Here is a 23,440-nt window from a genome sequence, read left to right as displayed (position 1 = left end):
GTGGCATGTGGGATCTTCCCGGACCTGGGATCGTACCAGTGTCGCCCGCACTGGCAGGCAGATTCTTAACCACTGCGCCACCAGGGAAGCCCCAGTCACTCATTCTTTCAACACATATTTTTTGGTGACTCTGTGCTATGCCCAGTAATGAGCCTGGGAGCACAGTGTATGTGAGCAAGGTCATGTCTCATGTGTCCTCCTGGAGCACTGGAAACACCTAATTTGGGCTGGGGGGACAGGCTGCAGTGGAAGGGGGGCCTACCAGAGGCAGTGATGATTAAGCAGAAGTCTGCAGGGTGAGGTGGAGTTTTCACAGATGAAGAAGTGGTAACGAAGAAAAGTTCAGGCAGACCGGAAACACTCAGAAGCAAGAGAGAGCCTGGCTGCCGAAGAGCTGAAAGAAGTTCCATAGGGCTGGGAACCAACCTGCAACAGGGACTGGTGAGACATGAAGGCAAGGAGTTATTGAGGAGTCAGGTCATGGAGCATCTGAGGAAGCCACATAAAATAATTTGAACTTGATGGCATGGCCATATAACTTTCCTCATGTAGAATGCGAATCTAAACAAATGGGGCAGAGCCAGGTCCAGCTTCTGCTAGCCTAAAGGGTGCCAAGTAAAAATCAGCTTCCACTTTTACTGAGAGCAAGCTGGACACGATGCTGAGAACTGTCTGATTAAGTCACTGGCTCCACAGCCAAGAAGCTATCCTGAGAACAAAGCTTTTGCTTAGATTTCAAGGTCTGGCTCCTGGATCAGTGAGTAAAAACAGCAATTTGTCTATGTTCTACCTCCCTCTCAAAAACAACAAGCACACATCCAAACTCTAGTCCAGTGCATCTATTCAGTAGGTTTCGGCGCTAGAACCCCATATTTTTCCTGCTCAGAAGAGCCCTACCTGTTAGAGTTCTGCCTCAGCTGAACTCACAACACACAATAACATCCACAGTGTGTTTTTTTCATAAAATTACCAGCCTCGGTCCCTTAGTTACAATAATGTAATTTATCTCTGAGTGTAAGTCTATGCCAGTACCAAGTTGGCCTTGGGCAGGAAGGACTCTGCCCTAGTTCCCAGACCAAACCAGATACAGAGCAGACAAATCCAATGTTCTTAGTCTACTCATCAGAAAAACAGGAGCCTCTGACCTGGGGGTAGGTATATGTGAGCTGAGACCTGAAGGCGATGGAAGCTGTAGCCAGTTGTAGAGGAGGGAGAAGGGGCTCCAGGCATCTGGAGCATCTTATGCAAAGCGCGGCCCTTGAACGCTAGCACTGAGGGTTCAAGTGCTGACCATGGGTTTCCAATTTGTTCCTCAGTTTTCCTCTGTTGATAATTAGTACTATAATTTGCTGCTACTGACAATACACTAGGCATTTATTTAGTGCGTCTGTGTGTAAGGGGCTGTGAAAAAAGCTTTAGGATTGTTGCTTTATTGAATTTTTATAACAAACACAGTGAGTACTATTACACAGATGGAGAAACAGAGGGATTGAGAGGTTGAGTAACTCAAGCAAAATCACATGGTCAGTCAGCAGCAGGTGGAATTGGTATCCAGACAATCTGACTCCAGAACTCAAGTTCTGAATAATGGTGCTACATGCCTCTGCCATGTACTTCCTCAGTAATGGGTGTTTGCTTTCCAAGTTGCCGCCCTCCTGGCCCCCCGGGTCTCTGGGTCCTGAAGCTGAGCTTCTGCTTATAGTTGGCTCCTATAAGGACTCTGCCTCTCTGGGACCTGTCCCACAGCCTTTAGCTAGCAGGCCTGTCCCTCCACCACTGGGGAAACACCCATGAGAGCAGGCCTCCACCTGGGTCCTGCTCATGGTTTGCATCCCTTAATTGCTTCGCATCCACCTTCTCACCACTCCTGGCTCCTCCAGGACTCCTGCTTCTGGATTTACTGCCCCTTTGTAGACTGATTTGCCCTGCAGATCTGACATGTGACCATGTCCCATTGGAACACCTGTGGCTGGCTCATATGGATTATGGTTTGCACCTACCCCTTTCCTTCTGCTGTTTCTGGCTTCTTTGAGTAAATACCACACCCAGGAAATTCCACTCTCTGAAACTTGCCCCTTTTGATAGGCCTCCATGGAGTGTCCACGCTAGCATAGGGCCTAGATGTCTGGCCTTGGTTGGTGGTCAGTGTACATCCGGAACATTTTTTGCCCAGGTCACTTCACCCACAAGGTGAGAAGGGCCTAGGGGCCAGATGGCAGACATCATGGTAGAGGTACTTGACCTTTTCTGTGCTTTGTTACCTATTCACCAAATCTGTGCAGAGCAGCAGTGACAGGAACACAGAAAACATGCAAAAAACTATTTGTCCAATTTCTGTTGTTATTCTTTGTGCTCTGGGAGGGGGCACGGGGGAGGAAATTAGCGGAAGAGAATTTCTACACCAATTTTCTATGTGGTATCCATGGAGTTAGTTTCTTATCAAAAAGAATTTGCACGAATGAAGAATTTTGAGAATGAATTCCTCTGAAGAGGACATAGGTCCTTTCTAGAAGGTCTTCTAATGCTAAAACTCTGCACTCTCTCTGTCTCCAGGCCCTAATAATGTCCCTGCCACATTTTTATAATGTTTCATGGCTACTAAGCTTAGGAAGTTAGCACATCATGCCAGATACAAGCACAGGTTTTAGAGGCCACTGATTCAGTTCAACACACATGTATTGCCTGCACTAGGTTCGAAATAAGATTGAATCCCTCTCCTTGTGACTTTATAGTCTGGTGTGGGCAACAGACACTCAAACAGGTAATTTCAATTTAATGGGCAAGCTGTGAGAAAAGTATGCAGAGTGCTACAGAAGCAACCATCACTGACTAATTGTGTGTCCTTGGGCAAAGAGCAACCTCTCTCAGAGCCCCAGTTTCTACAACTATAAAATGGGGTCAAAGTTCCTACTGCCTAAGGATTGCTTTGAGAACTAAATGAGACAACATTTATAAAACACATAACACGGTGTTTTACACACAGGAGGTACTCAATAAATGGTGTCCATTAGATTATCTAGTAGGCCAGAACCCAGAGTTCTTGTTCTATCTTTGCTTGCTAAGGGTGTCTGATTCTCCCACTACCAACTGGGTTTTCACACAACCCTCTCACTGTAGTAATTATAACAATAACCCACTGTAATACTTGCCCTTGTTCACAGGAGAGACTAGACAAGAAATGATGACTGTATTGGCCCAAATCTACAACTGCAACTTGAAAAATGCCTCAAAGAACGTTCTGTGCTCACAGTGGGCCTGGACCATTGTTTTAACATGTGAAGAATGAAACTGTCTACATTATCACTATAACTTCTTCCTCACCTTGCCTCTGTCTGCTACAAATCATTAGATCTTTTCTCCCTTTTGCCCATATCAGCCTTCTCATGACTTTGTCTAAGGGTCACACTCAGGACAGCCTTGTGTGGAAGAGGTCTCTGAGGTTGTATGATTTCAATGCCACTGCCAAAATAATCCCAAAGAGTCATCCATGTGCTGGACACTGGGCCTATATTAGGTCTTAGGGAGCTCTTATTTTATATTAACAATTTGACTACCCAAATACATGACATTTGGTTGGCTTTTTCTTATTGATGACATTTGACTATTTTAGAGAAAACTTGGCTTAAGGAAATGCTAGTAAGCTTTGTTTCAAGCATTTATTGTAAACTTTTTTTTTCTCAGTTCTTTGATTTCCTCATATTTCATCACTGAGATAATCGTCTATCAGATGACCATTCCTAATAGATGCTCCTTACTCCTAGAAGTCATCATCTTATGAGTATGAGCTCACTGCTTGGGAAATGACTCATAATCTACCATAGGGTGGTTAATATCATTGTGCTTAAAAATTGGGGTGCCATTTTATTCTCTTCATAAACATTTGGGGACTTACCTGGTGGCGCAGTGGTTAAGAATCCACCTGCCAATGCAGGGGACATGGGGTCGAGCCCTGGTGTGGGAAGATCCCACCTGCCACAGAGCAACTAAGCCCATGAGGCACAACTACTGAGCCTGCGCTCTAGAGCCTGCGAGCCACAACTACTGAGCCCACGTGCCACATCTACCAAAGCCCGCACGCCTAGAGCCTGTGCTTCGCAATAAAAGAAGCCACCGCAGTGAGAAGCCCACACACTGCAACGAAGAGTAGCCCCTGCTTGCCACAACTAGAGGAAGCCTGCATGCAGCAACAAAGACCCAGTACAGCCAAAAATAAATAAATAAAATAAAATAAATATTTGGGTTATGCTTACTAATATATCATGTATCCTCATGTATCAGCCATGAATTCCTCAAGATACTTGAAATGAAGTCTACACAAAAAAAATCAAATCATTCTTACAGTAGCATTAGTCTAAGAATGATACTCAATGACCCTCAGAGGCCAGAACCAAGAGCCAAGAGAGTAAAGCAAAGAGTCAAGCAGAATTATTCTCAGGCTTTCAAACCTAATGAGCTGGTCCAGCTGGATGTCAAAACTGCTTTGAACTGATAACTCCTTTGTGCCTTCCATTTACATGCTTTTTGAGTGAAATGCCTATAACAGTTACCATGCCTGTCCCACCATTGTTTGTTGGGAGTGTGGGGACAAACAACTTGTCTCTGTAGTTCTACAGGCTCACAGATAGAGAGGAACTGTGCTCCAAATGAATTACTCCCAGGAGCCTCACCAGCACCTGATTTAGATGATGGTATTTTGGGCTTTTGAGCTGATGATATTTAGATGAGCTTTTGGACTCTGAACTGATGCTGAAAAGGGATAAGGAAGGCCCTTAGGAACCTTTGGAGGAGGTTCATGTATCTTGCATGTGGAACACATGTGGACCACTGAGGGTGACAGGGTAGATTGCAGTAGTCAGAGTCCTACCCCAATGTCTTTCAATCTTATATATATAACCAAATTCTCTCCCCTTTCAGTGTGGATGTGATGAGATATCATTCCCATGATTATGTTATGTTAAATGTCAAAAGGGAGTTTACTCAGCTGGGCCTAATCATGTAATTACATGAGCTGCGCAAAAGCAGGGAGTTTCCTCTGGCTGAAAGAAACAGAAGTCAGAGAGACTCAGAGCATGACAGGATTCAATGGATGACTGGAGATTCTCCTGTTGGCCTTGAAAAATTCTGCTGCTGCAATGCTTGAAGAGAGCCGGTGAAGGGAGACCTTCAAGATGGTGGAGGAGTAAGATGTGGAGATCACCTTCCTCTCCACAAATACATCAGAAATACATCTACATGTGGAACAACTCCTAAAGAACACCTACTGAATGCTGGCAGAAGACCTCAGACCTCCCAAAAGCCGTGTGGCTGACAGGGTCTTGGTGCTCCGGCTGGGTGTCAGGCCTGTGCCTCTGAGGTGGGAGAGCTGAGTTCAAGACATTGGTCCATCAGAGACCTCCCAGCTCTATGTAATATCAAACGGTGAAAATCTCCCAGAGATCTCCATCTCAACACTAAGACTCAGCTCCACTCAACGACCAGCAAGCTACAGTGCTGGACACCCTATGCCAAACAACTAGCAAGACAGGAACACAACCCCACCCATTAACAGAGAGGCTGCCTAAAATCATAATAAGGTCACAGACACCCAAAAACACACCACCAGACACAGTCCTGCCCACCAGAAAGACAAGATCCAGCTTTATCCACCAGAACACAGGCACCACTCCCCTCCACCAGGAAGCCTATACAACCCACTGAACCAAACTTACCCACTGGGAGCAGACACCAAAAACAACGGGAACTACGAACCTGCAGCCTGCGAAAAGGAGACCCCAAACACAGTAAGTTACGCAAGATGAGAAGACAGAGAAACACACAGCAGATGAAGGAGCAAGGTAAAAACCCACCAGACGAAACAAATGAAGAGGAAATAGGCAGTCTACCTGAAAAAGGGTTCAGAGTGATGAGAGTAAAGATCCAAAATCTTGGAAATAGAATGAAGAAAATACAAGAAACGTTTAACAAGGAACTAGAAGAACTAAAAAGCAAACAAACAGTGATGAACAACACAGTAGATGAAATCAAAAATTCTCTAGAAGGGATCAATAGCAGAATAACTGAGGCAGAAGATCAGATGAGTGACCTGGAAGATAAAATAGTGGAAATAACTACCGCAGAGCAGAATAAAGAAAAAAGAATGAAAAGAATTGAGGACAGTCTCAGAGACCTCTGGGACAACATTAAACACACCAACATTCGAATTATAAGGGTCCCAGAAGAAGAAGAGAAAAAGAAAGGGAGTGAGAAAATATTTGAAGAGATTATAGTTGAAAACTTCCCTAATATGGGAAAGGAAATAGTTAATCAAGTCCAGGAAGCATAGAGAGTCCCATACAGGATAAATCCAAGGAGAAACACGCCAAGACACATATTAATCAAACTATCAAAAATTAAATACAAAGAACAAATATTAAAAGCAGCACGGGAAAAACAACAAATAACATACAAGGGAATCTCCCTAAGGTTAACAGCTGACCTTGCAGCAGAAACTCTGCAAGCCAGAAGGGAGGGGCAGGACATATTTAAAGTGATGAAAGGAAAGAACCTACAACCAAGATTACTCTACCCAGCATGGAGAAATTAAAACCTTTACAGACAAGCAAAAGTTAAGAGAATTCAGCACCACCAAACAAGCTTTACAACAAATGCTAAAGGAACTTCTACAGGCAGGAAACACAAGAGAAGGAAAAGACCTACAATAATAAACCCAAAACAATTAAGAAAATGGTAATAGGACCATACATATTGATAATTACCTTAAAAGTAAATGGATTAAATGCTCCAACCAAAAGACACTGACTGGCTAAATGGATATAAAATAAGACCCATATATATGCTGTCTACAAGAGACCCACTTCAGACCTAGGGACACTTACAGACTGAAAGTGAAGGGATAGAAAAAGATATTCCATGCAAATGGAAATCAAAAGAAAGTTGGAGTGGCTATTCTCTATCAGACAAAATAGACTTTAAAATAAAGACTATTGGGGGGGACCTTGAAGATGGCGGAAGAGTAAGACGCGGAGATCGCCTTCCTCCCCATGGATACACCAGAAATACATCCACACGTGGAACAACTCCTACAGAACTCCTACTGAAGGCTGGCAGAAGACCTCAGACCTCCCAAAAGGCAAGAAACTCCCCACGTAACTGGGTAGGGCAAAAGAAAAAACAGAGACAAAAGAATAAGGACGGCACCTGCACCAGTGGGAGGGAGCTGTGAAGGAGGAAAAGTTTCCACACACTAGGAAGCCCCTCCGCGGGCGGAGACTGCGGGAGGCGGAGGGGGGAGTTTCGGGACCGCGGAGTAGTGCACAGCGACGGGTGCGGAGGGCAAAGCGGGGAGGTTCCTGCACAGACGATCGGTGCTGACCGGCACTCACCAGCCCGAGTGGCTTGTCTGCTCACCCGCCGGGGCGGGCGGGGCTGCGAGCTGAGGCTCGGGTTTTGGTTTTGGACGGAGCTCAGGGAGAGGACTGGGGTTGGCGGCTTGAACATAGCCTGAAGGGGTTAGTGCACCACGACTAGCCGGGAGGGAGTTCGGGGAAAAGCCTGCACCTGCCGAAGAGGCAAGAGACTTTTTCTTCCCTCTTTGTTTCCTGGTGCGCGAGGAGAGGGGTTTAAGAGCGCTGCTTAAAGGAACTCCAGAGACGGGCACGAGCCGCGGCTAAAAGCGCGAACCCCAGAGACGGGCGCGAGCCGCGGCTGAGGGCGCGAGCCCCCGAGACGGGCGCGAGCCGCGGCTGAAAGCGCAAACCCCAGAGACGGGCGCGAGCCGCGGCTAAAACCGCGGACCCCAGAGACGGGCGGGAGACGCTAAGGCTGCTGCTGCCGCCACCAAGGGGCCTGTGTGCGAGCACAGGTCACTCTCCACACCCCTCTTCCGCGGAGCCTGTGCAGCCCGCCACTGCCAGGTTCCCGGGATCCAAGGACAACTTCCCCGGGACAACGCGCACGGCGGGCCTCAGGCTGGTGCAACATCACGCCGGCCTCTGCCGCAACGTCACGCTGCCTCTGCAGCCGCAGGCCCGCCCCGCACGTAGTGCCCCTGCTACCCCCATCCCCCAACCCCCGGCCTGAGTGAGTCAGAGGCCCCGAATCAGCGGCTCCTTTAACCCCGTCCTGTCTGAGCGAAAAAACAGACGCCCTCCAGCGACCTACACGCAGAGGCAGGGCCAAATCCAAAGCTGAGCTCCTGTGAGCTGTGAGAACAAAGAAGAGAAAGGGAAATCTCTCCCAGCAGCCACAGAAGCAGCGGATTAAAGCTCCACAATCAACTTGATATTCCCTGCATCTGTGGAATACCTGAATAGACAAGGAATGATCCCAAATTGAAGAGGTGGAATTTAGGAGCGAGATCTATGATTTTTTTTCCCTTTTCCTCTTTTTGTGAATGTGTACGTGTATGCTTCTGTGTGAGATCCTGTCTGTATACTCTTGCTTCCACCATTTGTCCTAGGGCTCTATCCGTCCATGACTTTTTTTAAAAAATTCTTTTTCTTAATAATTAAGTTTAATTGTAATAACTTTATTGTACTTTACCTTCGTTCTTTCTTTCTTTCCTTCCTTCCTTCCCTCCTTTAGACAACGAATCACCCCAAATTGAGGAGGTGGTCTCAGGGAGCAGGATTTATGATTTTTCCCCCTTTACCTCTTTTTGTGAAGGTGTATGTGTATGCTTCTGTGTAAGATTTTCTCTGTATAGCTTTGCTTCCAACATTTGTCCTAAGGTTCTATCCGTCCCCTTTTTTTTTTCTAAATATTTTTTAATTCAATAACTATATTATACTTTATTTTATTTTTACTGTATCATCTTTCTTTCTGTCTTTTTTCCTTCTTTCCCTCCTTCCTTCCTTCCTCCCTCCCTCCCTCCCTCCCTCCTTTCTTTCCTTCTTTGCTTCTTTCTTCCTTCCTTCCTTTCCTCCTTTCCTTCTTTCTTTACTCATACTTCTACTAATTCTCCCTACTTTTTCTCCCTTTTATTCTGAGCTGTGTGGATGAAAGGCTCTTGGTGCTCCAGCCAGGAGTCAGGGCTCTGCCTCTGAGGTAGGAGAGCCAACTTCAGGACACTGGTCAACAAGAGACCTCCCAGCTCCACATAATATTAAACGGTGGAAATATCCCAGAGACCTCCATCTTAACACCAGCACCCAGCTTCACTCAACGACCAGCAAGCCACAGTGCTGGACAACCTATGCCAAACAACTAGCAAAACAGGAACACAACCCCACCCATTAGCAGAGAGGCTGCCTAAAATCATAATAAGGCCACAGACACCCCAAAACACACCACCAGACGTGAACCTGCCCACTAGAGAGACAAGATCCAGCCTCATCCAGCACAACACAGGCACTAGTCCCCTCCACCAGGAAGCCTACACAACCCACTGAAACAACCTTAGCCACTGGAGACAGACATCAAAACAACGGGAACTACGAAAGTGCAGCCTGCAAAAAGGAGACCCCAAACACAGTAAGATAAGCAAAATGAGAAGACAGAAAAACACACAGCAGATGAAGGAGCAAGATAAAAACCCACCAGACCTAACAAATGAAGAGGAAATAGGCAATCTACCTGAAAAAGAATTCAGAATAATGATAGTAAGGATGATCCGAAATCTTGGAAGTAGAATGGACAAAATGCAAGAAACAGTTAACAAGGACCTACAAGAACTAAAGATGAAACAAGCAACGATGAACAATGCAATAAATGAAATTAAAATCACTCTAGATAGGATCAATAGCAGAATAACTGAGGCAGAAGAACGGATAAGTGACCTGGAAGATAAAGTAGTGGAAATAACTACTGCAGAGCAGAATAAAGAAAAAAGAATGAAAAGAACTGAGGACAGTCTCAGAGACCTCTGGGACAACATGAAACGCACCAACATTCGAATTATAGGGGTTCCAGAAGAAGAAGAAAGAAAGAAAGGGACTGAGAAAATATTTGAAGAGATTATAGTTGAAAACTTCCCTAATATGGGAAAGGAAATAGTTAATCAAGTCCAGGAAGCACAGAGGGTCCCATACAGGATAAATACAAGGAGAAACACGCCAAGACACATATTAATCAAACTGTCAAAAATTAAATACAAAGAAAGCATATTAAAAGCAGCAAGGGAAAAACAACAAATAACACACAAGGGAATCCCCATAAGGTTAACAGCTGATCTCTCAGCAGAAACCCTACAAGCCAGAAGGGAGTGGCAGGACATACTGAAAGTGATGAAGGAGAATAGCCTGCAACCAAGACTACTCTACCCAGCAAGGATCTCATTCACATTTGATGGAGAAATTAAAACCTTTACAGACAAGCAAAAGCTGAGAGAGTTCAGCACCACCAAACCAGCTTTACAACAAATGCTAAAGGAACTTCTCTAGACACGAAACACAAGAGAAGGAGATGACCTATAGCAGCGAACCCAAAACAATATATAAAATGGAAATAGGAACATACATATCAATAATTACCTTAAATGTAAATGGACGAAATGCTCCCACCAAAAGACACAGATTGGCTGAATGGATACAAAAACAAGACCCTTATATATGCTGTCTACAAGAGACCCACTTCAGAACTAGAGACACATACAGACTGAAAGTAAGGGGATGGAAAAAGATATTCCATGCAAATGGAAACCAAAAGAAAGCTGGAGTAGCAATTCTCGTATCAGACAAAATAGACTTTAAAATAAGGACTATTAAAAGGGACAAAGAAGGACACTACATAATGATCAAGGGATCGATCCAAGAAGAAGATATAACAATTGTAAATATTTATGCACCCAACGTAGGAGCACCTCAATACATAAGGCAAATACTAACAACCATAAAAGGGGAGATCAACAGTAACACATTCATAGTAGGGGACTTTAACACCCCACTTTCACCCATGGACAGATCATCCAAAATGAAAATAAATAAGGAAACACAAGCTTTAAATGATACATTAAACAAGATGGACTTAATTGATATTTATAGGACACTCCATCCAAAAACAACAGAATACACATTTTTCTCAAGTGCTCATGGAACATTCTCCAGGATAGATCATATCTTGGGTCACAAATCAAGCCTTGGTAAATTTAAGAAAACTGAAATTGTATCAAGTATCTTTTCTGACCACAACGCCATGAGACTAGATATCAATTACAGGAAAAGATCTTTAAAAAATACAAACACATGGAGGCTAAACAATACACTACTTAATAATGAAGTGATCACTGAAGAAATCAAAGAGGAAATCAAAAAATACCTAGAAACAAATGACAATGGAGACACAACGACCCAAAACCTATGGGATGCAGCAAAAGCAGTTCTAAGGGGGAAGTTTATAGCAATACAAGCCCACCTTAAGAAGCAGGAAACATCTCGAATAAACAACCTAACCTTGCACCTCAAGCAATTAGAGAAAGAAGAACAAAAAAACCCCAAAGCTAGCAGAAGGAAAGAAATCATAAAAATCAGATCAGAAATAAATGAAAAAGAAATGAAGGAAACAATAGCAAAGATCAATAAAACTAAAAGCTGGTTCTTTGAGAAGATAAACAAAATAGATAAACCACTAGCCAGACTCATCAAGAAAAAAAGGGAGAAGACTCAAATCAATAGAATTAGAAATGAAAAAGGAGAAGTAACAACTGACACTGCAGAAATAAAAAAAATCATGAGAGATTACTACAAGCAACTCTATGCCAATAAAATGGACAATCTGGAAGAAATGGACAAATTCTTAGAAATGCACAACCTGCCAAGACTGAATCAGGAAGAAATACAAAATATGAACAGACCAATCATAAGCACTGAAATTGAAACTGTGATTAAAAACCTTCCAACAAACAAAAGCCCAGGACCAGATGGCTTCACAGGTGAATTCTATCAAACGTTTAGAGAAGAGCTAACACCTATCCTTCTGAAACTCTTCCAAAATATAGCAGAGGGAGGAACACTCCCAAATTCCTTCTACGAAGCCACCATCACCTTGATACCAAAACCAGACAAGGATGTCACAAAGAAAGAAAACTACAGGCCAATATCACTGATGAACATAGATGCAAAAATCCTCAACAAAATACTAGCAAACAGAATCCAACAGCACATTAAAAGGATCATACACCATGATCAAGTGGGGTTTATTCCAGGAATGCAAGGATTCTTCAATATACGCAAATCTATCAATGTGATAAACCATATTAACAAATTGAAGGAGAAAAACCATATGATCATCTCAATAGATGCAGAGAAAGCTTTCGACAAAATTCAACACCCATTTATGATAAAAACCCTCCAGAAAGTAGGCATAGAGGGAACTTTCCTAAACATAATAAAAGCCATATATGACAAGCCCACAGCAAACATCATCCTCAATGGTGAAAAACTGAAAGCATTTCCACTAAGATCAGGAACAAGACAAGGTTGCCCACTCTCACCACTCTTATTCAACATAGTTTTGGAAGTTTTAGCCACAGCAATCAGAGAAGAAAAGGAAATAAAAGGAATCCAAATCGGAAAAGAAGAAGTAAAGCTGTCACTGTTTGCAGATGACATGATACTATACATAGAGAATCCTAAAGATGCTACCAGAAAACTACTAGAGCTAATCAATGAATTTGGTAAAGTAGCAGGATACAAAATTAATGCACAGAAATCTCTGGCATTCCTATATACTAATGATGAAAAATCTGAAAGTGAAATCAAGAAAACACTCCCATTTACCATTGCAACAAAAAGAATAAAATATCTAGGAATAAACCTACCTAAGGATACGAAAGACCTGTATGCAGAAAATTATAAGACACTGATGAAAGAAATTAAAGATGATACAAATAGATGGAGAGATATACCATGTTCTTGGATGGGAAGAATCAACATTGTGAAAATGACTCTACTACCCAAAGCAATCTACAGATTCAATGCAATCCCTATCAAACTACCACTGGCATTTTTCACAGAACTAGAACAAAAAATTTTGCAATTTGTATGGAAACACAAAAGACCCCGAATAGCCAAAGCAATCTTGAGAACGAAAAAAGGAGCTGGAGGAATAAGGCTCCCTGACTTCAGACTATATTACAAAGCAACAGTAATCAAGACAGTATGGTACTGGCACAAAAACAGAAAGATAGATCAGTGGAACAGGATAGAAAGCCCAGAGATAAACCCACGCACATATGGACACCTTATCTTTGATAAAGGAGGCAGGAATGTACAGTGGAGAAAGGACAGCCTCTTCAATAAATGGTGCTGGGAAAACTGGACAGGTACATGTAAAAGTATGAGATTAGATCACTCCCTAACACCATACACAAAAATAAGCTCAAAATGGATTAAAGACCTAAATGTAAGGCCAGAAACTATCAAACTCTTAGAAGAAAACATAGGAAGAACACTCTATGACATAAATCACAGCAAGATCCTTTCTGACCCACCTCCTAGAGTAATGGAAATAAAAACAAAAATAAACAAATGGGACCTAATGAAACTTCAAAGCTTTTGCACAGCAAAGGAAACCATAACCAACACCAAAAGACAACCCTCAGAATGGGAGAAAACATTTGCAAATGAAGCAACTGACAAAGGATTAATCTCCAAAATTTACAAGCAGCTCATGCAGCTCAATAACAAAAAAACAAACAACCCCATCCAAAAATGGGCAGAAGACCTAAATAGACATTTCTCCAAAGAAGATATACAGAATGCCAACAAACACATGAAAGAATGCTCAACATCATTAATCATTAGAGAAATGCAAATCAAAACTACAATGAGATATCATCTCACACCAGTCAGAATGGCCATCATCAAAAAATCTAGAAACAATAAATGCTGGAGAGGGTGTGGAGAAAAGGGGACACTCTTGCACTGCTGGTGGGAATGTGAATTGGTTCAGCCACTGTGGAGAGCAGTATGGAGGTTCCTTAAAAAACTACAAATAGAATTACCATATGACCCAGCAATCCCACTACTTGGCATATACCCTGAGAAAACCAAAATTCAAAAAGAGTCATGTACCAAAATGTTCATTGCAGCTCTATTTACAATAGCCAGGACATGGAAACAACCTAAGCGCCCATCATCGGATGAATGGATAAAGAAGATGTGGCACATATACACAATGGAATATTACTCAGCCTTAAAAAGAAATGAAATTGAGCTATTTGTAATGAGATGGATAGACCTAGAGTCTGTCATACAGAGTGAAGTAAGTCAGAAAGAAAAAGACAAATACCGTATGCTAACACATATATATGGAATTTAAGGGAAAAAAATGTCATGAAGAACCTAGGGGTAAGATAGGAATAAAGACGCAGACCTACTGGAGAACGGACTTGAGGGTATGGGGAGGGGGAGGGGTGAGTTTTGACAGGGCGAGAGAGAGTCATGGACATATACACACTAACAAACGTAGTAAGGTAGATAGCTGGGGGGAAGCAGCCGCAAGGCACAGGGATATTAGCTCGGTGCTTTGTGACAGCCTGGAAGGGTGGGATGGGGAGCGTGGGAGGGAGGGAGACGCAAGAGGGAAGACATATGGGAACATATGTATATGTATAGCTGATTCACTTTGTTATAAAGCAGAAACTAACACACCATTGTAAAGCAATTATACCCCAATAAAGATGTTTAAAAAACAAACAAACAAAAAAAAAAAGACTATTACAAGAGACAAAGAAGGACACTACATAATGATAAAGGGATCAATCCAAGAAGATATGACAATTGTAAATATTTATGCACCCAACATAGGAGCACCTCAATACATAAGGCAAATACTAACAACCATAAAAGGGGAGATCAACAGTAACACATTCATAGTAGGGGACTTTAACACCCCACTTTCACCCATGGACAGATCATCCAAAATGAAAATAAATAAGGAAACACAAGCTTTAAATGATACATTAAACAAGATGGACTTAATCGATATCTATAGGACATTCCATCCAAAAAACAACAGAATACACTTTCTTCTTAAGTGCTCATGGAACATTCTGCAGGATAGATCATATCTTGGGTCACAAATCAAGCCTTGTTAAATTTAAGAAAACTGAAATCATATCAAGTATCTTTTCCGACCACAACGCTATGAGACTAGATATCAATTACAGGAAAAAATCTGTAAAAAATACAAACACATGGAGGCTAAACAATATGCTACTAAATACCCAAAAGATCACTGAAGAAATCAAAGAGGAAATTAAAAAATACCTAGAAACAAATGACAATGAAAACACGATGACCCAAAACCTATGGGATGCAGTAAAAGCAGTTCTAAGATGGAAGTTTAGAGCAATACAATCCTACCTCAAGAAACAAGAAAAATCTTTCTTAGGTCAGTCTCCCAAGACAATAGAAATAAAAACAAAAATAAACAAATGGGACCTAATCAAACTTACAAGCTTTTGCACAGTAAAGGAAACCATAAACAAAACGAAAAGACAACCTACAGAATGGGAGAAAATATTTGCAAATGACACAACTGACAAGGGCTTAATTTACAATATATATAAATAGCTCATACAACTCAACAACAAAAAACAAAACAATCCAATTAAAAAATGGGCAGTAGACCTAAATAGACATTTCTCCAAAGAAGACATACAGATGGTCAAGAAGCACGTGAAAAGCTGCTCAACATCACTAATTATTAGAGAAATGCAAATCAAAACTACAATGAGGTATCACCTCACACCAGTTAGAATGGGCATCATCAGAAAATCTACAAACAACAAATGCTGGAGAGGGTGTGGAGAAAAGGGAACCCTCTTGCACTGTTGGTGGGAATATAAATTGATACAGCCACTATGGAGAACAGTATAGAGGTTCCTCCAAAAACTAAAAATAGAATTACCGTATGACCCAGCAGTCCCACTACTGGGCCTATACCCAGAGAAAAACATAATTCAAAGAGTCATGTACCACAATGTTCACTGCAGCTCTATTTACAATAGCCAGGACATGGAAGCAACCTAAGTGTCCACTGACAAATGAATGGATAAAGAAGATGTGGCACATATATACAATGGAATATTACTCAGCCATAAAAAGAAACGAAATTGAGTTATTTGTAGCAAGGTGGATGGACCTAGAGTCTGTCATACAGAGCGAAGTAAGTCAGAAAGAGAAAAACAAATACCGTATGCTAACACATATATATGGAATCTAAAAAAAAAAGTTCTGAAGAACCTAGGGGCAGGACAGGAATAAAGACGCAGACGTAGAGAGTGGACCTGAAGACATGGGGAGGGGGGAGGGTAAGCTGGGGTGAAGTGAGACAGTGGCATTGACATACATACACTACCAAATGTAAAATAGATAGCTAGTGGGAAGCAGCCGCATAGCACATGGAGATCAGCTCGGTGCTTGGTGACCACCTAGAGGGGTGGGATAGGGAGGGTGGGAGGGAGGGGATGTGGGGATATATGTATACGTGTAGCTGATTCACTTTGTTATATAGCAGAAGCTAACACAACAATGTAAAGCAATTATATTCCAATAAGGATGTTAAAAAAAAGAGAGCCTGTGAAGAGGAATGCAAGTGGCCTCTGGGAGTGGAGAGTGGTCCCTGGCTGACAAAAGGAGGACCCCTGTCCTATAACCACAAGGAACTGACTTCCGTCAATAACCCATATGAACTTGGAAGCAGATTCTTCCTTGGTCAAGTCTCCAGAGGAGAATTCAGCCAGTTGACGCTTTGATTTCAACTCTGTGCAGCTCCCAGCAGTGGACTAGCTATGCTTTCCAGACTCCTGACAGACAGAACTGTGAGCTAATAAATGGGTGTTACTTGAAGACACTAAGTTTGTGGTAATTTACCGCACAGCAAGAGAAAACGAACACAATTTCTAAGTATGTATTGACTATGTACAATGTTAAGTATGCCTTTCTATAACTGAAGTCAATTATTATTCATATCATCAATTTCTCATTGTCCTATTAGCTATGATGACAACAGCTAACAATCACATACTCCTGCTTTCAAACTCAATCAAATCACACAGTGCTGTGTCCTTCGAATTCCCAAGGGAACTCTAATTCATTACGGTCATCACAGCAATAGAACTGAGTGAAATCAGAGTTCTGTAGGTGGTAAGCTTCACAAGGGACTTAGGTGATAACAGAACATGGCAGGCCAAGAATGGCTGATGCAGACAGACAAAGGCTGGCAGGCACTGTAAGCCACGTGGGTGTGGGAGGCAGGCTGGAGGGAAGGCCAAGAGAAGATGCTTCAAGGGTCCAGAGTCCAGGCTAAGATACTAGAGAAACAAAGGGTCAGGGACATGAGCAAAGAACCTGCCAAACTAGTCAGGATCCAGCCTAAGAAGATGCCAAGCCTCAGGTTCTAGACAAGAGGTCCAGGAAACAGAAGCTAGCAACAAGAGGGGAAGTGAGATTAGGTCACCCCCAACTTATCTCAGCATGTTGAAAGGCTAGATGGGAAGGGAGGAACCTATAACTCACACAGCTGGGGGTTCAACAGATAGAAATTTATCAACAAGAGTCAAGGTTTTTTAAAATGTGGTTCCTCCCTCCTACACTGTTGGTGGGAAAGTAAATTGGTGCAGCCGCTATGGAAAGAAGTATGGAGGTTGCTCAAAAAACTAAAAATAGAACTGCCATATGATCCAGCAATCCCACTCCTGAGCATATATCCAGACAAAACTGTAATTCAAAAAGATACATGCACCCCGATGTTCATAGCAGCACTATTCACCATAGCCAAGACATGGAAGCCACCTAAATGTCCATCGACAGAGAATGGATAAAGAAGATGGGATACATATAATATATAAAATGGAATATTAGCCATAAAAAAGAATGAAATAATGCCCTTTGCAGCAACATGGATGGACCTAGAGATGATCATACTAAGTGAAGGAAGTCAGAAAAAGACAAATACCATATGATATCACTTATGTGTGGAATCTAAAATATGACACAAAGGAACTTATCTGTGAAACAGAAACAGACTCACGGACATAGAGAACAGACTTATGGTTCCCAAGGGGTACGGAGGATAAGGGAGGGATGGATTGGGAGTTTGGGATTAGCAGATCCAAACCGCTGTTTTATATAGAATGGATAAACAACAAGGTCCTACTGTATAGCACAGGGTAACTATATTCAGTATCCTGTGATAAACCATAATGGAAAAGAATATGAAAAAGAATATATATATATGTATATATCCATATATATATATATAACTGAATCACTTTGTTGCACAGAAGAAATTAACACAACATTGTAAATCAACTATACTTCAATAAAACAAATTTTTAAAATATAATAAAATGTGGTTCCTGTATCAGCAGTATCAGCATCACCTGGGAATTCACTGGAATTGCAATTTCTCCAGCCCTACCTGAGACCTAAGGAAACAGGAACTTTTGGGTGTAAGGCTCAGCAACTGATGTTTTAACACACCCTCTGGTCATTTTGATGCACAATGAAGTTTGAGAACCCCAGCAATAGTGTCTTCACTCTTACCTTCCCCTGACAAGCATCTTGAGAGCCGTAGAACCAAACCACTAGCCTAGCTTTCTCTTCCCTCATTAGCCAGCTTCCTCTATTTTCACACTAGAACCTCTCTGTCAGGACATGTGGAAGGGCAGCAACAGTCAAATGCTGTTTATTTTCCTTTTCATCTCGGGTATATCATAAAGCAGATTATTGTTGAGCTGCATGTATGCATATTAATTCAAGACAGGTTTATAATAGATTATAAATTATTATTGTGGAAACGAATCTGAATTAAATATACTCCAGAAGAGAAGGGGAAAAAACAATCAGGAAATTACTAGCGCCAGGCACAAAAGAAGGAAAACAAAGCAATGAGAAAGCTTGCAGGTAATCCTCACCCTTGAGATCTCTCACATGAACAAGATTTTAGAATATGAGTGTTTAAACAGTTTTTCTGAATGAAGAAGATTGTTTTTGCAATGTAAATGAAATAAGAAAATCCTGTCTAAGTTAAAAATCACATATATTAGGAGTGTTGCCTGTGAGAGAGATTTTTGTGTTTATTTTGAGGCAGTAGCTGAACATCTATTCTCTTTATCATCCAAGCACTATTTACTTTTTTTTTTCAGAAATGACACTTACTAAAATGCCTTCATTAAGTGTCTCCTAGACTTTTCCCTGTATTTTCCAACTTTTAATACAGAATCTAACTGCAGCTTTTATCATTATTCCTACCCCTATGTCTTCATGGTTTATTTTCAGTTTGTAACTGGCCACGTGGCATTAAAATATTTCTAGAACTGAAACACATCAACTGAAGCTCATCTTTACTTATAATACCATTTCCTGTACATTGCTTAACAAGTTATCATCATTATCATGGTCTTTTGTAACCAGTTGTTAAATATATAAACAAGAATAGATAGAAAGGGAGAGACCAAGGACAAAGGTCTTTTTAAAAGTAAACACCAGGGACTTCCCTGGTAGCACAGTGGTTAAGACTCTGCACTCCCAGTGCAGGGTGCCTGGGTTCGATCCCTGGTCAGGGAACTAGATCCCATATGCATGCCGCAACTAAGAGTTCTCATGCCACAGCTAAGCAGCCAGCGAGCCACAACTAAGGAGCAGGTGAACCGCAGCTCAAGAGCCCGTGAGCTGCAACTAAGGAAGCATGCCTGCTGCAACTAAGATCCGGGGCAAATAAATAAATAAATATTAAAAAAAAAAAAAGTAAGCACCACATTTAAAAGAAAAATAAGAATGATAGCTGGGATTTGATTGCCAAAAACTAAATGTGAATGAATAAAACATAAAGTAGAAATTCCTTTTCTATCTTTTGTCTTAGGATGAAGGAAGATGTGGCCAGTCTGAGACTACATCGTTTCTGAGGAAGTATTTTCCTGCTATTACTGGGGTATTCCTAGTCTAACTTCCTTACATCAGCCAAAAAGAATTACAGAATTTTCCCAGCATGGACCATTAATAGAAACAACAGTATTTTGCTCCCTTTATATTAAAGTACCATCTCCATATTGTTTTTTGTTCTGGATTTCAAAACACAGCATTACATACAGAAAAGCGTGTGTGTGTCTAATATTGTTGCATTTTGAGTTGAGAAAAAAACAAAAATGACAGCCGCTGACATCTAAAAACTTAACTTATACTCACAGCGAGGCCATGTTATTCTCCTGTTAGACATGAATCATCTCACAGAACATCAACTTCAGGCAAGGTTACTCTTAAGACCATAATAAAATGAGATCAAATAATGTCCCTTCATAATTTTGTCTAAGCACAGACAGCAACAAAGGCATTGTGTTACCTGCAAAATGCCAAATATCTCCTTACTTGGCCAAGATGACTGATTGCTACTTATTAGCCAATTACAACTCTACCCTCTATCTAATCTCTCCTCTCTATAGGTAAGATTTATTGATGACCAGTCATAGAATTGCTCCTGCTTTCTTACAGCCTCTGATCTGGAACAAACCCCACCTCCTTAGAGCCTCCCCTAAATTACCTAACCAAAGCCCCAATCCTATAATACATTCTTTCTAATATCCTTTTACTGAGATGCTCCATCATTCTCCATGATGTATGTTCTCCCTCTCTGCAGTGAGTAATAAAACCCACCTTGTCTAACTACAGGTGTGTTCTCATTTTTGCTCATAAACAACAGAAATGTATTTCTCACCATCTGGAGGCTGGAAGTTTGAGATCCGGGTGCCAGCATGGTCAAGTTCAGGTGAGGGCCCTCTTCCAGGTCGCAGACTGATGACTTCTCCTAGTATCCTCACGTGCTGGAAAGTGGAGGTCCAGGTGCATCCTTGATGGTCAATTGTACGTTATTTTAATTTAAAAAGACAAAAGCCTCTTCATGAGGATGCCTATAATCCTTTAATGCAAGCTTTAGAATGGATATGGAAAGCAATTAATGATTGACCCAGCAGCTCATCTAATAGTTCAATGCTCTGTGCCAACTCACCTAGTTCTTACTTTGCACTATGCTTAATCCCTTGAGAAGTCAAATAGCATCAATGATTTTGTTTATATATTACTTATAAGCTTAGATTTGGTCCATCTAGAAATATTATTAAAAAAGAGAGAAAACTCCATATCTTACTAATGATCAAAAGCTACAAACTTTTTAGATAACTTTGACCAAGAAGATTATAAGACCCTCTATCTTGAGCACTTACTCTATGCAGGTATTATACTAAGTGCTTTATACAGCTTAGCTCACCTAAAACTCAATAAATTTGGAGTCACAGATGTCCAATTAAAAGTGGTTTAAATAAGGAAGAAAATGCGCTGTCCACATAGCTCCATGATGTTAACACAGACTCCTCTGCTTACCGCCATCCAGAAGCTGTCCTCAGTGCGTCCATGGCGGCTCTTTTGGATTGCAAGTTGGCTAGAGTAGTATTGGGCTTCACACCGCAGGAAATGAAAGTAGATTCCTAGCATTAATTTTTATTAGAGATGAAATGTTCCTCCCATTGATTTCCCCCTCAGGTCCCATAGGCCAAGACTCGGTCATGTGTCCAGGCTGTGGTTACAAGGGCAACTGAGAACATAAGCATCTGGAATTTTCAGGCTTAATAATTGGAGGTGAGCTCTATCAGCATGGAAGGAAGGAAGGAGAGGTAGCTGTCAGGTAGGAAGCAGACAGCATTGTTCACAGGTGTTATTATTATCGCCATTTTACAAAGGAGGAAAGGAAGCTTAAAGAGGTGAAGTAATTTACCAATTAATACTCAGCTAGAAGGTTTAGTGCAGAATTCAAATCCAGTATGCAGAATTTCAAAGCCCAAACTTTTTTAAGGGCTTGGACTCTAAATCAGATGGACCCAGGTTTGTATCTAGACTCTGCATCCTGTTTCCTCATTTGTAAAAGGAAATTATTGTATCACTTACTTCTTTGAACTATGGCAAAGCCTAAACAGATAATGTATATATAAAGTGTTGAGCACAATGTCTGGCCCTGTTATCACTGTTGTCTTTGCTATCAATCAGCAGCAGCATTACTACCCCATTCCACTGAGAATGCCACTCACTGGGTGAAATTTCTAGGTGGTTATTCGGAGTCCAAGTGCTCTTCTTCCATCCTTCACACTACCTGGTAAATGGAGTTTACTCTGTTACTATGACCATACTCTTACCTGGCTTGTGCCCGTCACTCATCTGAACCGTCCTGGGAGCAGGGATCATGTCTCATTTATCTTTATATCTTTAGCCTCTTGCACAATGTGTAATGCATAGTATGTGCTCAATAAAAGATTCTGAATGAAGGTGTAGGTGAGGGTGGAAATAATTCTATACTTCAACAATTGAGAACTGAGTCCTATTTCTCAACCTCAGAAATATCATCATTTCCTAGAAAAACATTTGATTACAAAAATCTCATCTGGGAAGGTCTAATTGACAAGGCTCAGCACTGAATAAAAACCACATGTATTTAAAGAAAATTTTTATTTTCCCCAACCCCCAAAGGGTTGCTGCTGTAAATCTTCTCTCATTTTAAACCTTGATGTTCTTTCATTGATTAAAATTTACACTAATGTGTCAACAAAATTTCAGCTCACAGTAATTACTCAAGACTCCATAAAAAAATCTATGTGTCTTACAAGGTGAAGTTCTTAGAAAATTCAGGAATAACATTTAAAAACTCAGCAATAAGATACTTTTGGGATAAAAGGAAAATGCATTCCATAAATATTTTGAATAGAACCAACTGAAAAGAAATGTTCATTTCTTAGGATTGAGTTCAAGTAAGTTTCCATGTTTCCTTGTGTCTGAGGATAGTAAACGAAGCACAGGATTAGCAGCAGACAGTTGACAACACTCACCCTGAGAACATATAAACACGCTATGGGAAGCAGGTGCTGCTGTACGTGAAATAGGAATTTCAGTGGCAGTAAAAACAGGGCAAACATATGTTGGTGTCCTCACCTGCTCATGATCCACATCACAATCATGTAATTAGCCTCTTTTTCTTCTCGCTAATTTATAAATGGTTAAGACTTTTTTTTGACAGTAAAATTGTAACAATGGTTGATTTCTCTATCATTGTTATTTTGTTTTGTTTTACAAAAAGTGTGCAGTCAAGCTACTGGCAAATAATAAAATTGTCCAATATCCCTTTTCATTCTAATTTTGCACATTTAATTTTACTATTGTGTTTCTTAAACATTTTTTCTATAAGCCACCACTTTTTAAAATAAATTTATTTATCTATTTATTTATTTTTGGCTGCATTGGGTCTTCGTTGCTGCGTGCAGGCTTTTTCTACTTGCAGTGAGTGGTGGCTTCTCTTGTTGCAGAGTACAGGCTCTAGGCACGCAGGCTTCAGTGGTCATGGCATGCAGGCTCAGTAGTTGTGGCGCACGGGTTTAGTTGCTCCACGGCATGCGGGATCTTCCCGAACCTGGGCTCAAACCGGTGTCCCCCGCATTGGCAGGCAGATTCTTAACCACTGT

At 41.4% G+C, this 23,440-nt stretch overlaps 1 long non-coding RNA gene across 2 annotated transcripts; it reads right to left on the bottom strand.

The window, feature by feature from the left end:
- Nucleotides 1-23,238, bottom strand: LOC116750385. 2 transcript variants are annotated; one of them, XR_004349004.1, is made up of 3 exons: nt 21,318-23,238; nt 20,656-20,868; nt 1-438 (listed from the first exon to the last, which is right to left on the bottom strand). It is a non-coding gene; the product is annotated as an uncharacterized LOC116750385 (long non-coding RNA). The 2 variants fall into 2 exon arrangements; XR_004349005.1 differs by having other exon boundaries at nt 20,656-20,787.
- Nucleotides 23,239-23,440: the final 202 nt, after the last annotated feature.

This window comes from Phocoena sinus, chromosome 3 (genome assembly GCF_008692025.1).
Source record: "Phocoena sinus isolate mPhoSin1 chromosome 3, mPhoSin1.pri, whole genome shotgun sequence".
In the NCBI taxonomy this organism is placed as follows: Eukaryota; Metazoa; Chordata; class Mammalia; order Artiodactyla; family Phocoenidae; genus Phocoena; species Phocoena sinus.
This window is presented reverse-complemented; position numbering and strand designations above follow the sequence as displayed.